Genomic DNA, 12832 nt, shown 5'->3' with positions numbered 1-12832 from the left:
GATCCACAGGAGTGATGCAGGTTGAGAGCCAGGACTTACTCTTTCCAGATCAGCAGGCCTGGAAGCCACAGTGAAGTGACATCCCCAGGAGGCCATAATCCCCAGTCACTCAGGCCTGGCCGGGGTGGGCTGACCACGCGATCCAGCATCCGAATCGGGACCTGTCCGTAATGAGAAGAGGCCCCGTGGATAATTACATGGGACTTTCCTGAGCAAACCAGGATGCGTTCACCTAACCTGAGGGGTCATCTCCGCTGGGAAGGGCCATGACCAGGACACCACGGAGACTCGACAGTGTCGGCCCCTCCCTGATGATGTCCCCGTGCCCCCTTCTGTGGACAGGTCTCCACCTACCCCAGCCCTTGCCCCCTCCTCTGCTCCTCTGCCCCCTGTACCTGAAGCACCTGCATTTCCACTCTCCAGCGTTGGATCAGCCCAACCATCTGTTTTTATTGGTACTGGCTCCAGGATGCTGGGAGATTAAATAGAGATTGTGATCAGTCATGTTCGTCGAGTGAGTAAATCTGGGTGGACCCCATTGCACAGTTAGGCTTTCTACCCTCGACTGCTTCCTCCACATCGCTCTGTTGTCCTGCTGGCTTTCTCATTTCTCACGGTAGTGTTCCAAACCTTCCCTAGCCCGAATCCCCATCCACCCCCGATTCTTGCCAGGTGCCCCAACTTCCCTGAGAACAAAAAACAAAAACAAAACAAACTTGAGATGCGAACCTGTCAGACTTTCTAAACTCCCCTCCACCTCTGAACTACACGGATCGACAGACGCCCCTCTTCAGGGAAGACTGCCCCTCCTTCCCCCCATCTGCGTGGTCCCCACAGGGGCACGTGCTCACGTCCGGCCGCCTCTGCACAGCCTCGCACAACCTGTTGACCCCTGTTGGATTCCTACAGACTCAGGATGGACCAGTGAGAAACTTTCCCTAGAATTCTGGGTTTGGGGCCAAGAGGGTCAGTCTAGTGCCTCTCCTGTGGCTGCAGCCTCAGCCTTGTTTCCCACGAAGACTGAAGAAGCCGAGGACCTGCAGGGGCCAAGAGAAGAATGAGGAGGATTCGGAGGGGGCCTGAGAGCCAAGTAGGGAGAGTCTGGAACATTCTGGAAGCTCCTGAGGCCCAGCCATGCTTCTGTTGTTGTTTTGTTTTTGTTTTTTAACTTAACTGATTTAAGTTGGTTTCTCTTAAACAGACTCTCAGACTTAGAAAACTTATGGTCACCAAAGGAGAAAGCATTGGGTGGGGGCAGGATAAATTAGGAGGTTGGGATTAACATATACACACGACTGTATATAAAATAGATAATCAACAAGGACCTACTGTATAGCACAGGGAACTCTACTCAATATTCTGTAATAACCTATAATGGAAAAGACTCTGAAAAAGAATAGGTGTATGTATGTATAACTGAATCACTTTGCTGTACACCTGACACTAACAACATTGTACATCAACTCCAATATAAAATTGTTTTAAATAAAAATAAAGAATAAATTGGTTTCTCTCACTTATAATCAAAGGCCTCTTATATAACGCAAGCTGTTTCTCTCACTTATAATCAAAGGGCCCTTATATAACGCAAGCTGCTTTTCCCTCCTGTCTCTGGCTGAGTTCCTCCTCAATTCAGTCCCCACGCTGGCCATGCTTGTTTTATCACTCGCATCACTTCTCTTGAACCTTCAGTCGTGTTACAAATATGCTCATCTCCCCATCCCAAAACTGAATAAATAAGCAAAGGATCCAGAAGCTTCTGTCCCTGTCCCCTCTGCTCTCGCCAATTCCATTTTCTCACCTCCCACGTCGCACCCAATCTACTGCGTGCCCTGGCTCCCCGCCCCCTTCCCTCTTTCCCGATGAGCATTGCAAGCCACGCCCACTTGCTAGCCTCGTGCTGCTTGTCTGCAGACCTGGCATCAGCAACCACCTTGTCTTGAAACTCACACTTCTCTTGAGGCTTTTCCTCCTGGTTCTTGTTGCTCTTAACACAGAGAAGCTTGACCTGCAGAAGTGGTACCAGGATCTAAAGGTACTAGGGATCTAAAGCTCTCGACTTTTTCAACCTTCCTCTCATCCCATAAACATGCAACTGCCCTGTGCCCGCTCTTCCGGTGCCCCACAGAGGGAGGCTGACTCATCTCAGGAAACAGCTGGAGTTGAGGTGGTAATGGGCGAGTCATTTTGCTCTTGTGATAACACTGTCAAATGTGGATTACAGTGGAAGGGGATGGGGGGCAGGAATGGGGTTAAAGACGTATTACTGAGATTCTAAACATTTTTACGACATTTAAGGTTTTATTTTCACTTTCACGTTAATCTGTGCTTGATGGTGTGTTTCAATTTACCATCCCATCGGCGCCAAGTAATCACCAACCTTTAGTGCCGTATTTCATAAGTGAAATGTATGCTCAGTGTTTCAGAAAATTTCTGCTTCTAAAGTGAGTCCCTTTCTCCCTCACATTGGAAAGGACTGACTCAAGGGATAAGCATCTTTGAAATGTGAGAGCTGTCTCTGTTCCTAGCGGCACTAGATGGAAAAGAAGACCTCAGTCCTGCCCTCAAAGATTCATAGGTTCATTAGAAAAACACCACAAGCACACTTGAAAAGTTAATTATAAGCATAAAGCAAGAATGTGAGACGTGGCACACGTGGTGTGATATAGGGTGACGCAGACAACGCTTTTTCCACGGGAGATCAGAGGCGGGAGAGCCTTCCCCGTGTGGGAATAACCAGCCGAGGCTTCCTCGGTTGGTGGCGCTACTGGTCTGGGAGGTGAGTGGGGGCCTTAGATGAAAAGTAAGAACAATGGAGGAAAAGAAAGAGAGAGGGATGCTTGGTGCAAAGAAGTCCAAGAGCCTGCAAGGTCCTGAGCTTGGGGTCACGATCAGGCTGGACTGAATGGAGGGTTCTCACGGGGACACAACAGACAACGCTTGCTTACCTTCCATCAAACTGAGCACATACCCAGGCCATCAACACGGCCAGGACGCCCACCATTTTTGTTCAAGAATTTCTTATTTGATATTTTACAAACAGCATCAAGAAGACATTATGGGAAAAATCGGAACGGAGTTGGACTTCCTTATGCTTGTGTTATGGTTTTTAACAGTGTTGTATATTCGCCTTCTTTGGAGGGTAGAGGGGGCACTACCAGCGGCTAGGTCCTCCGAAGGTCTAACGCAGCCTTTCAGGAGAACGTTAAGTTGAGGCCGTGTTTTGGGCGACTTGAATTCCAAGTGCGGCAGCTACACACTGCATGTCTTGATGTGCAGACGGTCCCAAAGGGCAATGACTGCCTCAGATTCTCTGGGCTCTGAGTTACTCACCAAGATTAATTCAGGGTTTCAGATCCTTTGTTGCACGGTGCACGCTTCCAGGGCTACACACGTGAGAGGTTTCTTCATGGCAGTGATTATACCTCTTCGTTTCGTTGCCATTGTTGATTGGCATTGGCTGGAAGACAGAATGTCCCCTCGAATGCAAAGCCTTTCTTGCAGAATATTCCCTAAAACAACCGAGGAGGTTTATTGCTTTGATTAACTTGACAGTCTGGAGACAACGGTTATCCAACTTTCTCACCCTTCTGGGTTAGTCGGACACTACCTTGCTGTTGTCACCTGTGCCCACCCTGTGCTTGGGACACTGGAGGTCTGGGCATAGGATGCCGTGAGTCACAGATATTGTGAAATGAGTGACTGAATGAATAAATGAACAATTAAGGAGGATTCATGCTAAGAGAAGGTATCCCAAACGTGGCACTGAGAGGGAGGTTGGGATAGATGATTGCTAGGTCTCTTCCAAGTGCAAGAACTCTCCTTAGATTGGGGAGGGGCTGAGGGAGGATGTTCAATTCTCTAATAGGTCTCAAGAGAGGTCCGCTCTGAGTCCCTTCCCTAGAGCTCTCTTGGAAAGATCCCATCACCACTGTCAGTAGTCTATTTCAGTTTCTTCGAGTCTCAGGGAAGAAAGTTCTTTCTAGCAGCCAACTCAGCTCCCTCAAACTGCAGTTGAACTGATTCCGTCCGTCTGGTTCTTCAGTGAAAACAGCTCTTCTTAGGGTCAGGGGTGAAACGACTGCTAAGGCCAGTCTAGGATTAAAGTCTTGGTGGGGAGGAGAAGAGAGGCCTTTACAGAGACGCCGGTCAAGGTGATGAGGCCCTGCAGGCGGCAGGGAGGAGCCCCGGGGATTTGCTCAGGAAGTAATTACAGCAACAGCGCAGATGTCCAGGCCGCGCCCCTGCCCGGGCACGGCCCTGAGTGGAGGTGGATGGCTTCAGTTATCCGGGCATCTTGATGGGTGGGCCCTGCACACGCTCTGGGGAAGACGGGAGGAAACGAGCTCCAGATCAGTCACTCCGACTGTCACTGGATGGAGGGCGTTTAGCACCTGTGGGACCAGAGGGACAACAGGTCCACAGAAGCAGAGAGGGAAACGGAAAGTCACTGGGCCAGGATTGGGAAAAAAGGGACAAACGAAGCACTGAGACCCATCCTTTTTAGGCTGATTTGCACAAAGGTAGTGACAATGAAGTCACCTAGGTGGGAGTGGACAGTGGGGTTCAGGCCTGGGAATTCCCCGGCCTCACGTGTGGCCCAGGGCTGGGGCCTTAAAGGGAGCCCCAGACCAGAGACGGCGGGTCTCACAGGCAAAAAGGAGGGGGATGCCATAAACTCAGGTGAGGCAAGGAGATGAGAAGTAGTGAAAGCAGCCTCCTGAAGGCTTCTGGAGGAGGACAGAGCAGGGTGCCACTCCCAGCCTGTCCCAGAAGTTCAACAATCCTCACCACGAGCAGGAACTCCGTCCCTCGCTGCCCCTGGGCTGCTGCGCGGGGTGGAGGGCGGTGGATGGGTGTGTGCTCGTGCACACATTTAAATACGGAGAATTCTTTTTCCTTGAGAAATGTTTGCGTGTGTCCAGCATTTAACATAATTTCATAAATGTTTGTTAAATGAATAGAGCTAACATTCGTTGCACTTCTACTGCTTCTCAGGGTTTTACAGGAATGATTTCATTTAATCCACCTAATCATCCTATGACTTTTTAATATCCCTCTTTCATGGATGAAAAGAAAAAAAACCACTGAGGCTCAAATAAATGAAGTAACGTGTTCAGCTACTAGGGGACATATGTGTGGAGTGGAAGGAAAGAAGGGCCAGAGAGAAGAAAGGAACAAGAGAGGGCGGGAGGAAGATCTTAGAAACGGGCTGTCAGAAGGCTCAGAGGATTTCTTTTGAAAATCGGTTTGACTCAGCAAAACTGTGCCCAGCACACAGATCCCCTTTCAGTCCTCTTTATCGCCGGTGTTGAGTCCTGTGAAGAGCTGTGAAAATGAGCCCAGCCCCACGTGGGACTGAAAGGGAATAAACGACAGGGCAGGATTTTAAATGAATGTCAATACGCCGCGAGCAACCCGAGCGCTTTGGGCTGCGGACAGTGGGATGGACAGACGCTGGGGTGCTTGTTGTTCTGGCTGCTGACCGTCGAGAAATGATCCTGTGAGCCTCGTACCAACCGGTTTTATTGGGGATAACGGCCATCAAAACCTTCGAGGGACTGAAGAGGAACATGAATGGGAAAATAAAGGTTAGATGACCTCACAGAAGGGCACACTCAATGTCCTGCCTCGGGTGCAGGGAAGCAGGACACAGTTTTGGCTGTGAGCTCCCCAGCAGCTTAAGCAAGGAGTGAAAGCATCAGGTAACAGGAGCTGTGGTGTTCACAGGGCAAAAGCGAACCCCCGGTTTAGAGGAAGCACGGCGCGTTCTCTTTGCTGAAACCTCAGATATTTTTGCCTTGCAAACATCCTCAACAGCGTCCCGCGACATCACAGTCTGTAGAGTTCATGTTTATGTCGCCGGACTCCATGCCGGTCGGTTCAGAGACGCCGCAGCATCCTCCAAGGGCAGCAACCCAAAGGCATCACGAGACGCCACTGGTCAGAAAGGGCCTTTGTTGCCGCGACTGTTCCTACTGCTTCCTCGGGGCCGAAGCCCACAGCGAGAGGAGCCGCCGTAGGCTTCAAGAAGGAACGAAACTGAGTTATTTGTACTGAGGGGGATTGACCTAGAGACTGTCATACAGAGTGAAGTAAGTCAGAAAGAGAAAAACAAATACCGTATGCTGACACATATATATGGAATCTAAAAAAAAAAAGGTTCTGAAGAACCTAGGGGCAGGATAGGAATAAAGACGCAGACATAGAGAATGGACTTGAGGACACGGGGAGGGGAAGGGTAAACTGGGACAAAGTGAGAGAGTGGCATGGACATATATACACTACCAAATGTAAAATAGATAGCTAGTGGGAAGCAGCCGCATAGCACAGGGAGATCAGCTCGGTGCTTTGTGACCACCTAGAGGGGTGGGAGGGTGGGAGATGCGAGAGGGAGAGGATATGATATGGGGGATAGATGTATACATATAGCTGATTCACTTTGTTATAAAGCAGAAACTAACACACCATTGTAAAGCAATTATACTCCAATAAAGATGTTTAAAAAAAAAAACAAAAAACACCACCCAGGGAGTCCCACCGGAGGTCTCGTTCCCAATGGCCTGAGGCAGCCGGCCCTGCCCAGGAACAGGAAGGATCCAGTCACCTGGAGACAGCCCTGAACAGACCCAGGCAGAAAATGGCAAAGTGCTTCAGAGGTATTAGAAGGTGCAGATCAAAGGAAAGCAGCCTCCTCGAAGGGCCGTCTCCCACAGCTCCTTTCTGGACAGCATGGGAGGAGAAGTGCACTGCCTCAGCAACCGGTCCATGGCCGCATCATGGCCCATTGTTCACGGCTGCTGGCTGGGGTCCTACAGGGGTTAAGGTCAGATTTTGACTTTGGTTCAATTCAGATGGGCTGGACCTTTTGTATGTGCCCAGGATTTCTGAGTGAACGACAGGGAGCAGCTCAGTTCATCCGCACTGACAGCCCCGAGGTGGGCGATTTTATTATTCACATTTTCACATTAGGAAATTGAGGCTCTAAGAGGGAGAGGCCCGAGAAACATACCTTTGTTGGGGATGGTATTCGCTGGGATTCCTGCGGCCGCGGGGCTAAGTGCAGAGGTCCTCCAGTCTCTCCATTTCCCAGGTTGGTGAAGACAGGCTTGTCTGCGACTGCTTTTTATATCACTCTTCCAATTCAAAAGAAAAAAGCTTGGCAAGCTATAAACAGAGCCCCCCACCACCCCCAAAAACTCGATCACTCGATCATGAAAATGTCGATTACCATGCGAGAGGAAGTGACTGTCCCACCTCCCCTCCACCCTCCTTCCTTCCAGCCCAGGTATTTGTGAAGACTTTACCACGTCCTTACAAGTCCTAGCTATTATAAACACCGCTGCAATGACCGCTGGGCTGCATGTATCCTTTCGGACCATGTTTTTCTCTGGGTATGTGCCCAGGAGTGAGATTGCAGGATCGTATGGTAGTTCCATTTTTAGTTTTTTAAGGATCCTCCATACTGTTCTCCATAGTGGCTGTATCAATTTACATTCCCACCAGCAGTGCAGGAGGGTTCCCTTTTCTCCACAGCCTCTCCAGCATTTGTTGTTTGCAGATTTTTTGGAATATGCCTATTCTGACTGGTGTGAGGTGATACCTCACTGTAGTTTTGATTTGCATTTCTCTAACAGTTAGCGATGTTGAGCATCCTTCCATGTGTTTGTTGGCAATCTGTATGTCTTCTTTGGAGAAATGTCTGCTTAGGTCTTCTGCCCATTTTGGGATTGGGTTGTTTGTTTTTATGATATTAAGCTGCATGAGCTGTTTGTAAGTTTTGGAGACTATTCCCTTGTTGGTTGCATCGTTCGCAAATATTTTCTCCCATTCTCTGGGTTGTCTTTTTGTTTTGTTTATGGTTTGTACACACTGCTATATTTAAAACGGATAACCAACAAGGACCTACTGTATAGCACAGGGAACTCTGCTCAATACTATGCAACAACCTAAATGGGAAAAGAATTTGAAAAAGAATAGATACATACATAGGTATAAGTGAATCACTTTGCTGTATGCCTGAAACTAACACAACATTGTTAATCAACTATACTCCAGTATAAAATAAAAAGTTAAAAAAAAAAAAAAAAAGAATTTACCACGTCCTGTTCCCAGGCATGCGGGGTTCAAAGATGAGCATAACGTAGTCCCCGTGCTCAAGGGCTCACGCTCTATCGAGGAGACAGACAGCTGGAGGGTCCCATGCCGGCAGGAAGGGCTAGCTCAAGGACCACAAAGAGGGCCCCCAGGTGGGGGAGTACAGAGAGAAAGTGTCCCCTGCCCGAGATGGCACAATAATCTCTAACGTCCGTCCCAAGAGGCAGCTGCGCTGACCCAGCAGGGGTGCTGGGCTTGCACTGACTCACCCCCACTCTCAGCCCAGGGATGAAAGACGGTGGCCCGAGTCTGTGGTGCTGCACTCGTACAAGAAACGTGAAGGCTGTGGTTCATCTCTCCCAGAGACCCGTTTAAAATGTGGTCCAAGCTTGGAGCCCCGAAAAAACAGAACTCTCTTAAATGCCCAACACAACATGTGGACTATTATCCACTGTACATCCATTTCCTGGAATATTAATCTCTCATTTTAAGTGATACCTGTTAAGACTCTACATCTGAAATTCTTCCAACAGGGACTCCCCTGGCAGTCCAGCGATTAAGACTCCGCGCTTCCACTGCAGGGGACATGGGTTTGATCCCTGGTCTGGGAAGATCCCACAAGCGACTAAGCCCATGTGCCACAACTACTGAGCCCACGTGCCGCAACTACTGAGCCCAAGTGCTGCAACTACTGAAGCCCACGTGCCTAGAGCCCATGCTCTGCAACAAGAGAAGCCACCGCAATGAGAAGCCCACGCACCACAACAAAGAGTAGCCCCCACTCGCTGCAACTAGAGAAAGCCCGCATGCAGCAACGAAGACCCAACGCAGCCCCCCAAAAAAAAAGAAAAAAGAAAAACAGTAAAGCTTCTACAGTCATCCCCCACCCCTTATCCAAAGAGGATACGTCCCAAGACCCCAGTGGATGCCTGTGAGAGCACCCAGCCCTGTATATGCTATGTTTTTCCCTTACATACCTATGACAATGTTCAATTTATAAGTTAGGCAGAGTAAGAGATTAACAATAATAACTAATAATAATATAGAACAGTTATAAAAATACACTGTAATAAAGGTTATGTGAATCTGGTCTCTCTCTCTCAAAGCATCTTATTGTACAAATGTAATGCCTTTGCCACCTTAAGAAAGCACTTACCACACACTGTGGCTGTAACTTTTGCAGTCTGAGGTGTGACAGCAAAACTAGCAGGAATTTTTTTTCCTTCTTCACAATTTCACGGGTAGAAGATTCGTTCTTACCATACATAGCAACCTCAGCATATGATTTTTTTGCCTTCCTTATTAAGTGGAGAACTTTCACCTTTTCACTTAAGGAAGCACTTTACGGCTGCTCGTTGGCACATCCAAATTGCCGACATCACTCCGCTTGTGCTTTGGGGCCAATATTAAGTACAATTAGGGTCACTTAAACACAAGCACTGCGGTACCACAACGGTGTATCTGACAACCGAATGGCTACGAGGTGACCAACAGGTGGGATGTGCTGGACAAAGGGGTGATGCATGTCCTGGGCAGATTTCATCCCGCTACTGAGAATGGCATGCAATTTAAAATGTATTGTTTATTTCTGGAATTTTCCATTTAATATTTTCAGACTGTGATTGACTGCAGGTAATTGAAACCACGGATCAGGGGAAGAATGACTGAATTGTGTTTTAGTATTTGCATATTAAATTAGTATTTGCATATTAAAAAGGGTAAGTAGAATTCTAAAAGATACATGCACCCCAGTGTTCATAGCAGCACTATTCACAATAGCCAAGACATGGAAACAACCTAAATGTCCATCGACAGAGGACTGGATAAAAAAGACGTGGTTCATATATACAATGGAATACTACTCAGCCATAAAAAAGAACGAAATCATGCCATTTGCAGCCACATGGATGGACCTAGAGATTATCGTACTAAGCAAAGTCAGTCAGAAAGAGAAAGAAAGAAAAACCCCACATGATATCACTTATATGTAGAATCTCAAATATGACACAAATGAACTTATCTACGAAATAGAAACAGACTCACAGACATAGAGCGCAGCCTGGTGGCTGCCAAAGGGGCGGGTGCGGGTAGGCGAGGGATGGACTGGGAGTTTGGGATGAGCAGATGCAAACTACAGAATGGATAAACAACAAGGTCCTACTGTATAGCATCTGTGCAATTCAATATCCTGTGATAAACCATAATGGAAAAGAATACAAAAAGAATATATATATATATGTATAACTGAGTCACTTTGCCATACAGAAGAAATTAGCACAATATTGTAAAACAACTATACGTCAATAAAATTTTTTAAAGGGTAAGTAGAAAAATAAAAAAACAAAAAGAAGAAAAAAAGGGTAAGTAGAAATACTCTTTTTTTGACACTTAAAATTTTTTTCATTTTTAGTGACCTGTATTGCTTTCTTTAGAAATACTCTTAATATTGGTCAGCAGCTCTTAGGTGAGATCCTGGCAGCACTGGGGGTGTTTCCTCCTTCTGTTTCCTAAGTGCTCTGCAGTGTGGTCACGTTGTCAGGGACTGTGACTGCACACACATGTGCGTGTGAGCACACGTGTCGGGCAGCGTCCTCACGTTCCGCGTCCCCTCCTCACACGCTGTCGGGGAGAGGAACTGGGAGGTGAAGGGAGGGGAGCATCTGGACTTAGCGGAGGCTGGCCGCTCCTCTGGGAGGGTCGTCCGGAGAGCCACAGTCAGGGGCAACTGTGTCCCCAGGTAGCCTCCTTGTGCCCCTTGGGGATCCTGCCTGGGCTGACATCTCCTAGACTGGAATTCTCTCGCTGTAGAGACAGCTTTGAAGCCGACACAGGACCTACCCCCAGTAGGAAGCACTCCAAGTCCACAGACACTGCTGGGACCATGGCAGGCAAGTCCCGATCTCCTGTGGCCCTCGAGGGTCCACTAGAGGCTCCTGAGGGTCCTGCCTGGGCAGGGAGAAGCGGGGTCTTCTGAGGGCAGCGCTCTGCGTGCTGGCTGACCCTGCTGGCTCATCTCTGGGCTCTGGAATTTTCCTACTCACTTGGACACACTGCCTGGGAGGCCCCGGAGGCCGAGCCAGCTCCCAGAGGCTCCTTGGTGCAGGTGGTCCCGGGGGCACGGGGTGGGTGGGGAGAGCCCTCACCCCGTCGCCTCTGCGTGGGCTGGCAGTTCTGGAAGGGACCAAGGGGATTCCAGCCTCTAGGTCCTGCCTCGAGGTCCAGCCCCATCACGGAGCCAAGGGTTTGGCTCAGCGGTACTGGGCCTGAGGCCCTGGGGTCCTGGCTACTCCCCTCCCCTCCCCCCTTTCCCCTCCCCCTCCCCTCCCCCCTTTCCCCTCCCTCTCCCTTCCCCTCCCCTTCCCCCTCCCCTCCCCCTTCCCCCTCCCCTCCCCCTTCCCCCTCCCCTCCCCCTTCCCCCTCCCCCTTCCCCTCCCCTCCCCCTCCCCCTCCCCTCCCCAAAGGTGCCTGCTGACAGCAACCTGTTTTCTCCTTTGTGCTTCACAGCTGAGATGCCTTTGCCCAGCTTGGGCCAGGCTGGCGGGGCAGTCGCGGGGAGGCCCCGAACAGAGAGAGGAGCATTTGGGGGGCCCCAAAGCCACAGAGGCCCCCGGGGCCCTCAGCTGCCGCAGCTGACGAGCTTGGCTAAAGAAGGCCCGAGCACCTGTTTAATCTCGAGAGGAAGACGGCAAGTAGGGCCGTTCCCTCTAACACGCCCCATTAAATATTCCTGGAATCCAAATGCAAACGGAAAAGAATAAACCGCTTTAAAGTTCCAGGCGACGGGTGAGTTTGGGATGGGGGAGGGTCCAGGTACGGCTGGACGGGCTGGGCTGCGTGGGACTCGGCCGGGCGAGGCTCCACGGCCGGGTGGGAGCGCCACGCCACCCCTCCCCCGCCCACTGACCGGGTGTATCTGGGCATCAGTTGGTCCTTGGATCTGCAGGAAGTGGGGCGGGGGGGAAGGTGGTGTCTCGGGGTGCAGATGCGCCTACCTGGGCGGGGAGGAAGAGCCGGGAGCCAGGGTCGGTCTGGGTGGTTGGCCTCCTGAGAGCCCTGGCCTCAGGAGGGTCTCTGGAAAAGCAAATGGGCCCCTGGGCAAGGGGCTCCCTGCTCTAAACGCTGTGGGTGTATCAACTCATTTCATCCTCACAACAAACCTGCGATGTGGGTATCATTATCGCCCCCCTATTACAGACGAGAAAACCGAGGCACAGAGAGAGAGGTGGCTTTCCCAGGATACCCGGCAAGGAAGTGGCGAGGCCAGGATCTGAGCCCACAGTCTGGCTCCACAGCCCCGGCTCTGAACCGAGACTCTCCACCGTCTCTGTAACTGCATTTTGAAACCAACTATTCTGCCCAGGAGGCACCTGGCACAGCACACCCTGCCCACCCTGGCTCTCCCGGCCTGGAAGTCTCCCCACTCTCTGTAACTGGCTGTCTCTTGGGGCCGGAGCCCTTCTGCCCACCCGGACACCCGTGCCCAGCTCGGGGCCTGCTTCTTGTGTTGCCCCCCACCTCCGGAGGCAACAGAGTTTCACAAAGCTTGATGGCCATTAAAAATGAACACAGGGAAGGGATCCAGGGCCTGCCACTGGCCCCGGCCAGGATTTACTGCGATTCATGAATGCCCGAGGCCTTCGTTTCTTTGAGGGACTGTGAAGGCAGTGTCAGGGCCCTGTCGCCCCCCAGAGGGAGGAAGAGGGGCTGAGGGCTGAGGTGGCGGTGACGGCCCCAC

General features: G+C 50.4%; 1 long non-coding RNA gene across 1 annotated transcript; it reads right to left on the bottom strand.

Moving 5' to 3' along the window:
- Positions 1–5224: 5224 nt before the first annotated feature.
- LOC137206166 (uncharacterized) lies at positions 5225–11345 on the bottom strand. The gene is made up of 3 exons (XR_010934493.1): positions 10512–11345; positions 7013–8171; positions 5225–6812 (listed from the first exon to the last, which is right to left on the bottom strand). It is a non-coding gene; the product is annotated as an uncharacterized lncRNA (long non-coding RNA).
- Between the last annotated feature and the right edge of the window lie 1487 nt (positions 11346–12832).

Source organism: Pseudorca crassidens, chromosome 1 (genome assembly GCF_039906515.1).
Source record: "Pseudorca crassidens isolate mPseCra1 chromosome 1, mPseCra1.hap1, whole genome shotgun sequence".
In the NCBI taxonomy this organism is placed as follows: Eukaryota; Metazoa; Chordata; class Mammalia; order Artiodactyla; family Delphinidae; genus Pseudorca; species Pseudorca crassidens.
Note: the sequence above shows the minus strand (reverse complement) of the source record. Positions and strands in the feature narration are given on the sequence as shown.